The following is a 9224-nucleotide window of genomic DNA, read 5'->3' as shown; positions in this document are numbered from 1 at the left end:
TGGTCCTTGGAGAGGGACATCATGTTTGGCAGAGTGGAGGGGAGGCAAAGGAGAGGAAGACCTTTGGTGAGATGGATCGATTCTGTGAGTGGAGCGGTGGGAATAAGTGCGTTTGAGATGGCTAGGTTGGCACAGGATAGAACAGCATTTAGAGCTCTTGTACATAGGGTCACTATGAGTCGCAAGTGACTTGATGGCACATACAACAAAAACAACCAACATTCATGTTAACAACAATTTAGAAATCAAAAGACTTGTCCATATTTATTCCCATTTTCAAGAAAGATAATCAAACGGAATGTGGAAATTATCAAACAGTATCATTAATATTGCATGCAAGCAAAATGTTGCTGAAGATCATCCAAAATACGGTAAGACAGTATATTGACAGATGACTTCCAAAATTCAGGCTGGATTTACAAGATGCCATGACACCAGTGATTTCATTGCTAATATCAAAAGGAACCTGGCTGAAAGAAGAAAATACCAGAAGAATATCTATTTATGCTTTATTGACTATGCAAACACATTGTACTCTGTGGATCATAACAAATTATGGCTAAAATTGAAAATAATGGGAATAACAGAATACTTAATTGTTCTCATGTGAAATCAAGACGAAGATCAAAAGACTGTTGTCTGAATAGAATAAGGAACACTGTTGATGTTAGGTGCTGTCTAGTCAAATATGAATTACAGCAGTTTTATGAATAATGGATCTGAACCCTGTCTTATTCTGTGCCATTCTCTCAATCTCTGACACACTAGCCCATTAGTTTGTTGTTGTTGTTGATTGCCTTCAGGTCAAACGACTCTATGAACAAAAGGCCTGAAGGCCCTCTACAACTATCAATATTTATCAAAGTTCATAGAGTTTCCAGAGGCATGTTATTTAGGAAGTGGATGTCACGCCTGCTTTGTAAATACACCTCAATAAGTCTTTTTCTCCTTTGTTGCCTGTCCCCATCCTTCGAAGCATGATGTCCTTTTCCAAGGAAAAGCTTCTCCTAGCAACATGTCCAAACTAAGTATGCATTTTCTCTATTTGCTTCCAAGGAGGATTCTGACTGAACCTTCTCCAAGATGTATGTATTTGTTCTTGTGGCATTTCATCAAATATTCAGCACTCTTCTCCAACACCATGACTCAAAGGCATCATTTTTTCTACTGTCATCTTTATTGTTCAACTTTCAGCTTCCTCTAGGCCTTGCTGACAGCTTACAACACGCTTACCACGAGCAGGCAGCAAGAAAGAAAAGATCTTCCATCAGTCTCCATTTCAGACCCTCAGGCTAAGTGAAGAGCACCAGCATAGAAGACCCAGATAAACATTGCCCTTACCTGAGACACTATTTTGTTGCGTCAGCCATGTGCTTCCGATGAAAGAACAGAGAAACTAAACCACAAGAAGATGGCCCAGGAGCAGAGTCTCAGAACCAACGACCTTCCTCCAGAAATCCCAGAGAAAAGAAACTTTTGAGTAGAATTTCCTAAACTGTAAAACTTCTCTGTCAGTTTTCCATACTGGGGGAATTATCTTCATATTATTAATACTTTGTAGCATAAATACAAGTATTCTTGTCTACCAATGCACTTTTTTTGTCAGTTTGCTGTACTGAGGTAACTTTTGAGTGCTGTGATATTACCGGATTTGCCACAAATGTGTCAAATACCAGAAGGGTCACTCATGGTTTTAGTAGAGCTCCCAGTTAATACAGATTAGGAAGAAGGATTGGCCATCCACTTTTGAAATAACAGCTTTCTAAAAACTACAGAGTACACAGGTAGTTACAAATTGAGAAGTAGAGCCCAGAATGGAGTAAATCAACATGAGGAGAAAGAGTGCAAATATTCTTTAATAACTAGAACATGGAATGTATGAAGTTTTTCAGCAGGAAAACTGGAAATTATGAAAAATGAAATGAAATGCATTAACATCGACATTCTAGGCAAAAGTGAGATGATATGGACTGGCTTAGGCCACTTTTAATCAGACAATTACATGGTAGTATGCTGGGAATTAAAATAAAAGAAAGAATGTCATTGTTAGAAAGAAAATTTCCATTTATATCCTTAAGAACAATGTTGTGAGTGTTAGGATATGAGCCATACACATGCAAGAAACATCTGTTAATATGACTATTATTTAAATATATGCACAAACAGATAAAATCAAAGGGGAAATAATTGAACATTTATATAGAAGTGTGCAGTCTGAAGTGTGTAGTCTAACTATGCAATTACAATGAATAAGAAAGGGTACTGGGAAAGTATGGACTTGGTGACAGAAAGGTCGTAAATAGAATGATCAAATTTTATACACTCAATGATTTATTCATAGTAAATATATTTTTTTTAAAAGTACAAACAACTTTACATGTATACTTTTCCATATGGACTACATAGAAATCAGTTTGACTAAATCTGTGAAAGGAAAAATTGGAAAAGCAATTAAAACTGAGTCAGGTGCCAACTGTGGAATAAACCATCAGTTACTCATATGCAAGTTCAAATTGCAGTAGAAGAAAATTGAAACAAGTCCACTAGAGACAAAATATGATCTTCGGTCTATTCCATTTAAATTTAAAAACCATCTTAAAAATAGATTTGAAGCATTAAACACCAAAGATTGAAGACTAGACATTTTGTGGTATGACATCAAGGATATCATACATAAAGAGAGCAAAAGGTCACTAAAAAAGGCCGAGAAGGAAGAAAGAATAAAAGTGGATGTCAGAAGACACACGAAAAATTGCACTACAAAATTGAGAACCAACACAAAAGGAAGAGATGCTGAAGTAAAAGAGCTGAAAAGAAGATTTCAAAGGGCAGCTTGAGAAGACAAAGCAAATTGTTAAAATAGGCTAAGACCTAAAATTGGAGAATAAAAAGGGAAGAACCCAGTTGGCATTTTCAAGAAATTGAAAAACAAATTCAATTCTCAAGTTGCAAAACTAAGTAAAGTTGTTAAGTGCTGTTAAGATGACTATGACTCATAGTGCCTTAATGAACAAAAGATTTGAACTCTTCTATCGTGCACCATCCTCACACTTCTTGACACAAAAGAGTCCATCAGGGAAATCACCATATCAGTCCACCTGGCTGAGGTTCTTCCTCTCATTTTACTAAGCCTCCACTCGTCCCAGTGTCATGTCCCTCATCATCCCTGCCTTCAAAAAGCACCCCAGCTACCCTCTCCAAAATATATGTTTTCTCTTTGGGCCATCCATGGGAATTTTCAAGGCTCCTTTTCAACACCACAACTCAAAGATGGCAATTTTTTTTCTGTCATCCTTATTCAGTGTTTTACTCTCAGATTCATAGCAAGTGATTGGAAAGACTATGGTCTGAATCAGATGCACCTTAATCCTCAAATGACATCATTACTCCTCAATAATTTGGAGAGATTCATAACTGCATATTTTCCCAGTGCAATGTGTCTTCTTATTTCCTGACTGCTGGTACTAATGGTGTCAATTGTGGACTCAAGAAAGCAGAAGTTGTTGATAGTTTCGGTCTCCTCTACATCTATCATGATGTTGACTATTGATTGGTACAGTGGTAAAAAATCTTAGTTTTCTTGACATTGAGATGCAATCCATACCAAGAGTTGCATTCCTTAATCTTCTGCATCAAGAGATACTACGGGCAAAATCTCGAATGATTCAGGAAGTATCAAAAGAAGATGGATGGCGTACAGAATTACTGTACAAAAAAGGGAACCCTACATGGTTTAATTCAACTTTTGATTTCCTGACTGCTGATGTCAAGAGTGTTGACTGCAGAGCCGAGTAAGTTATAATTGTTAACCACCTCAATTTCTTCTCCATCCATCATGGTGCTGCCAATTAGCCCAGTGGTGAGATTTTTTGTCTTCTTGATGTTGAGCTTCAATCTGTATTGAAGGCTACAGTCCTTGACCTTCTGCAGCAAATACTTCAGGTTTGCCTCAGTGTCAGCAAGCAAGGTTGTGTCATCTACATATTGTAAGTTACTGATAAGTCTCCAATCCTGATGCCACATTCCTTCTCATAAATCGTGGCTTCCTGAATGATCTGTTCTGCATAGAGATTGAAAAGGTATGGGGATAGGACTCATCCCTAACATACTCTCTTTCTGATTTTGAACCATGCAGTGTTTTCCTGCTCTGTTTTTAGGACTGCTTCCTGGTTTTACATAAGTACAATCAAGTGTCTGGGATTCCCATTCTCTTCAAAGTTAACTACAGTTTGTTGTTATCCACACAGTCAAATGCCTCTGCACAGTCAGTGAAAGACAGATAGATATTCCTCTGGTATTCTTTGCTTTCTGCCAAGATCCATCTCACATTGGCAAGAATATCTCCAGTGCCACTGTTGTTGTTGTTATGTGCCGTCGAGTCGCCTGCGACTCATAGCGACCCTATGTACAACAGCCCTAAACTCCGCTCTGTCCTGTGCCAATCGCACTGTCTCTGACACTCCCATCCCAATTATCCAAGTCACTGAATCAATCCACCTCATAGAGGGCCTTCCTCTCCTGCGCTGTCCCTCCACCCTCCCAAGCATGATGTCCCTCTCTAAGGACCGGTCTCTCCTCACAACATGTCCAAAGTAAGTTAGACGGAGCCTCAGAATCCTTGCCTCCAAGGAGCCACCCGGTTTAACCCTTTCCAGGACAAATCTGTTTGTTTTCCTAGCAGTCCATGGTATTCTCAGTACTCTTCTCCAGCACCACAGCTCAAAGGCATCAATTCTCCTTCTATCCTCCCTGGTCATTGTCCAACTCTCTGATGCGTAACAAGTAATTGCGAAGACCATAGCCTGTATCAGACGCACCTTAGTCTCCAGAGAGACACCACTGCTCTTCAGTACTTTGGAGAGGTCCCTAACAGCAGACTTTCCCATGGCAATGCGCCTTTTAATTTCCTGGCTGCTGATGCCAAGACTGTTGACTATGGAGCCAAGCAAACTAAAGCGGTGTACAATCTCAATCTCTTCTTCTAAACCTAGTTTGTATTTTTGGTAATTCTCTGTCAATATACTATTTCAGTCATTTCTGTATAATCATCAGCAGGATTTTGCTTGCGTGTGATATGAGTGATATTGTACAATCATTTTTACAGCCTGTTGGGTAACATTTTTAGGAACGGGGATAAATATGGATCTTTTCCAGTCAGTTGGTCAGGTATTTGTCCTCCAGATTTCTTGAGACAACCTGGTGAACCTGTCCAGATAAGCATCTGTTGAAATATGTCAATTGGTATTCCATCAAGTCCTGGGGCTTTATTTTTTGCCAAGTCCTTCAGAATAGCCTGTACTTTCTCCTTCATCACCATTGCCTCTTGATCATATGTTGTTTCTTGAAATTATTCTGTGTAAGCCAATTCTTAACTTCACCTTTACAAAATGGATATCTTCAGTCTCACACCACCAACATATCAGATCATAGAGAGATCTATCTGGACCTTGGAATTAACACATTGTGTCAGCAATGTAAATAGAGACAATAAGTCACGAAACTTAGCAAAATTTCTGTGGAAGGGATCTTCCCTCAATGCTGCATCAAACAAAAAACTTTCCCTGAAGGTGGTACATGAGATTTGGACTTACATCTTCCTAAATAAGGTAGACAACAGTGTGAGAGACCAGTAGCAGTGTGTGGTGCAAGGCATCACTGAAGTGATTTGTGATATTATTAAGAGGTGGCTAGGTAATGGAGGGTTTGAGCAGATGTCTGAGTGTGCAAGGAATTTTGATGTAGCAGGGAGAGGGTAGAGACAGCACACACGAGCTTGAGGGGATGGGGAACAGTGAATGTATTGGTTATTTCTGTAAGGGAAGTGTCTTTCATTTGCTAGGTAAAAATGTTTGTCTATCAGATATTCTTTTAACACTAACCATCCAAATTAAGACAGATTTGGAAAAAAGATTGGTCATCCACTTTCAAAATATAACAGGCCTTCGAAAACCTTACGTACAGCACAGCATAGCACAGCACACTTAAAGTAGATTAACAGATATGACAACTGAAGCTGAGCCCTCAAATTTGGAAATGCAAAGCAAGAAAAACAGTTGTAAGAAGAAATTAACAACTGATACATGGAATGTGAGAAGTATGAATGTAGAAAACTAGGCATTGTAAAGAAGGAAATGGAATACATAAATATTAACTTATTATGTATTAGCAAAATGAGATGGATTGGCTTGGGACATTTTGAATTCTTCAATCATATGATCTATTGTGCTAGAGATAAACAAGTGAGGAAAACCAAGATTGTTTTCACAGTTAAAAAGACCATTTCTAGATCTATCTTAAAATATAATATTGTAAGTGACAGGATAATATCCATACACATACAAGGGAAAATCTGTTAATACCACTATCAGTCAAATTTATGCACATACAACCAGAGTCAACCAGGAGGAAGGAGATGATTTCTATAAGCTCTTGCAGTCAGAAATCGATTGAACATGTAACCAAGATGCATTAATAATAATGGGTGGCTGGAATGCAAAAGTGGGGAACCAAGAAGAATGATCAGTATTTGGAAAATATGGACTTGATGATAGAACTGAGGCTGGAGATAGACTGATAGAATTCTGTACAATCAATGATTTTTCATAGCAAATACCTATTATAAGAAAAATAACTGCAGGCTATAGACATGGATTTCACCTGATGGGATTCACAGGAATCGGATTGATTACATCTGTGAAAGGAATCATTGGAGAAGTTCAATATCATCAGTGAAAATTGGACCAGGTGCTGATTGTGAAACAGACCATCAACTATTCATATGCAAGTTCGAATTAAAGCCAAATAAGGTTAAATAATATCCACAGAAAGAAAAATCTGACCTTGAGTCTATCCCTTATGAATTTAAAAACCAACTCAGGAATACATTTGAGGCCTTGAACACTAATGAACAGATAAGCTGTGGGACGTTATCAAGAATATTGTTCGTTTTCTGTGCCGCCGCAGCCGCTTCGCGAGCTGCGAGGCCAGTCGCCACGATCAGAGGCTGCGGGTGGGGCCTCCGCGGGCACTGCTGAGCAGGCGGGGGATAGAGCCCCTCGGAGTGGACTGAAGTGGCGGCCGGCCTGGAGTCCAGGTGAATCCCAGTGCCCCCTCGGGTTGCCTATGAATGGTGAGACTGCCCCCGGGCGAGAGGGAAGGTTGCTGAGTGAGTGTGTGCGTGAGCAAGGTGACCCCAGGTGAGCACTGATGGCCATGAAGGGTCAGGACCCAGGTGCACTGGGTTTGTGTCACTGAGGGAGCTGGAAGACTGGAATCCGGTGACGCTGTGTGGAGCAATGAGTTCCTCCAACTTTGCAGCAAATGCAGAGTGCACCTTGTGTTCACCGCGTGTGCACTATGCACAGGACCTCGGTGACCCCGTGGGGTAGTGCCCATGGGGTCGTGTCCAAGTCTATGCAAGAGGACTGGCGAGGCTGTGGCCGCCCTGGGAGTCTGCGTCTGGAGCCTCTGCTAGCTCGCTCTGCGTCCCTCAGGATGGCCTCCCTGACCTGCCCCTGTGCTGAAGACTTGCTCCCCCACTTTCTCTGCTCCCTGCGCTTACTGCCACTACTTGTCACTCTGACTGCCTTCTGGCTGCACTGGCACACCCTGTAACGATCACTCCCACACTGATCGCTCCACCTTAGTGACCACCTGTGCTCCACTAACAATCCTCACAATGGCCCCTACCCCTGTCCTGACCGCCTCCCAACTACCACTGTTTTCTCACTGCCTTCCCCCACACTGACTGCTGACCACCCCACTGCACTGACCACCTGCCTCACACTCACTGATGGCCCCCCCCTGACAACCTGCCCTCACACCAAGCCTCCCCCCAAGAACTCACGCGTGGACCCTGAGGAACTCTTCACCAAGCTAGACCGCATTGGGAAGGGCTCCTTCAGGGAGGTGTACAAGGGCATCGACAACCGCTCTAAGGAGGTTGTGGCCATCAAAATTATTGACCTGGAGGAGGCGGAGGATGAGATTGAGGACATCCAGCAGGAGATCACCGTGCTGAGCCAGGTGCCCTAGAGGAGACCTACATTGCCACTATCCTTCGGGAGATCCTGAAGGGGTTGGATTATCTGCATTCAGAGGGCAAGATCCACCGTGACATTAAAGCTGCCAACATGTTGCTGTCAGAGCAGGGTGATGTGAATTTGGCGGACTTTGGGATGGCAGGCCAGCTCAGTGACACACAGATCAAGAGAAACAACTTTGTGGGCACCCCTTTCTGGATGGCGCCGGAGGTCATCAAGCAGTCAGCCTATGACTTTAAGGCAGACATCTGGTCTCTGGGAATCACAGCCATAGAACTGGCCAAGGGGGAGCCCCCAAACTCTGACCTACACCCCATGCGTGTCTTGTTCCTGATCCCCAAGAACAACCCCCCAACACTGGAAGGCCACCACAGCAAACCCTTCAAGGAGTTCATAGAAGCCTGCCTCAACAAGGACCCCAGATTTAGGCCTACTACCAAGGAGCTCCTGAAACACAAGTTCATAGCCCGCTACACCAAGAAGATGTCCTTCCTGACTGAGCTCATCGACCGCTACAAGCGCTAGAAGTCCGAGGGACATGGAGGTCCAGCTCCGAGGACTCGGACATCGATGGTGAGGCAGAGGATGGTGACCAGGATGGTGACCATGGTGTCCATCTGGACATTCCCCCCCACCATTCGCCCCAGCCCTCACAGCAAGCTGCACAAGGGTTCTGCCCTGCATGGCTCCCCGAAGTCCACAGAACCAGTGCAGCGTGAGCCGAGGTCCCAGAGCCTGTCCACACTAGTCCGGCCTGTCTTCAAGGAAAAGCACCGACAGAGTGGTGGGCGTGCAGGGACACTGGAGGAGCTGGAGAATGCCTTCAGTCTAGCCAAGGAGTCTTGCCCCGGGCATCTCTGACAAGCTGGTGGCCCACCTGGTGGAGCGAGTACAGAGGTTCTCACACAGCAGGAACCACCTTACGTCGGCCCGCTGAGGTCGCTCTGCCTTGCCTGAAGGCGCAGCCCCTGACACGGACAGCACAGAGAGGAGCCCAGAGTCCGTCCAGACACGGTCACCCCATGTACGTGGCTTCCTGAGCCCTAGCTGGTGTTGCAGCAGGACACGTGGGAAAGGCCTGGCGTGGCTGAGTCTTCCAGGCCCCCATGGGGCAGGGCCCATCCTTGTGGCTCCGGGACTCTTGGGTCCCCGCGGGCTGAGAGGCAAAGCCCCAGGGCAGGA

The 9224-nt window shown here is 43.5% G+C and overlaps 1 pseudogene; it reads left to right on the top strand.

Annotated features, from left to right (window-relative positions):
* Window positions 1-8979, top strand: part of LOC102851367 — a 74748-nt pseudogene extending 65769 nt beyond the window's left edge.
* Window positions 8980-9224: the final 245 nt, after the last annotated feature.

This window comes from Elephantulus edwardii, unplaced genomic scaffold, assembly GCF_000299155.1.
Source record: "Elephantulus edwardii isolate Elephantulus edwardi_28Jun2011 unplaced genomic scaffold, EleEdw1.0 scaffold00238, whole genome shotgun sequence".
Classification (NCBI taxonomy): domain Eukaryota; kingdom Metazoa; phylum Chordata; class Mammalia; order Macroscelidea; family Macroscelididae; genus Elephantulus; species Elephantulus edwardii.
The sequence above is the reverse complement of the archived record's forward strand: the minus strand, read 5'-3'. Positions and strand labels throughout refer to the sequence as shown.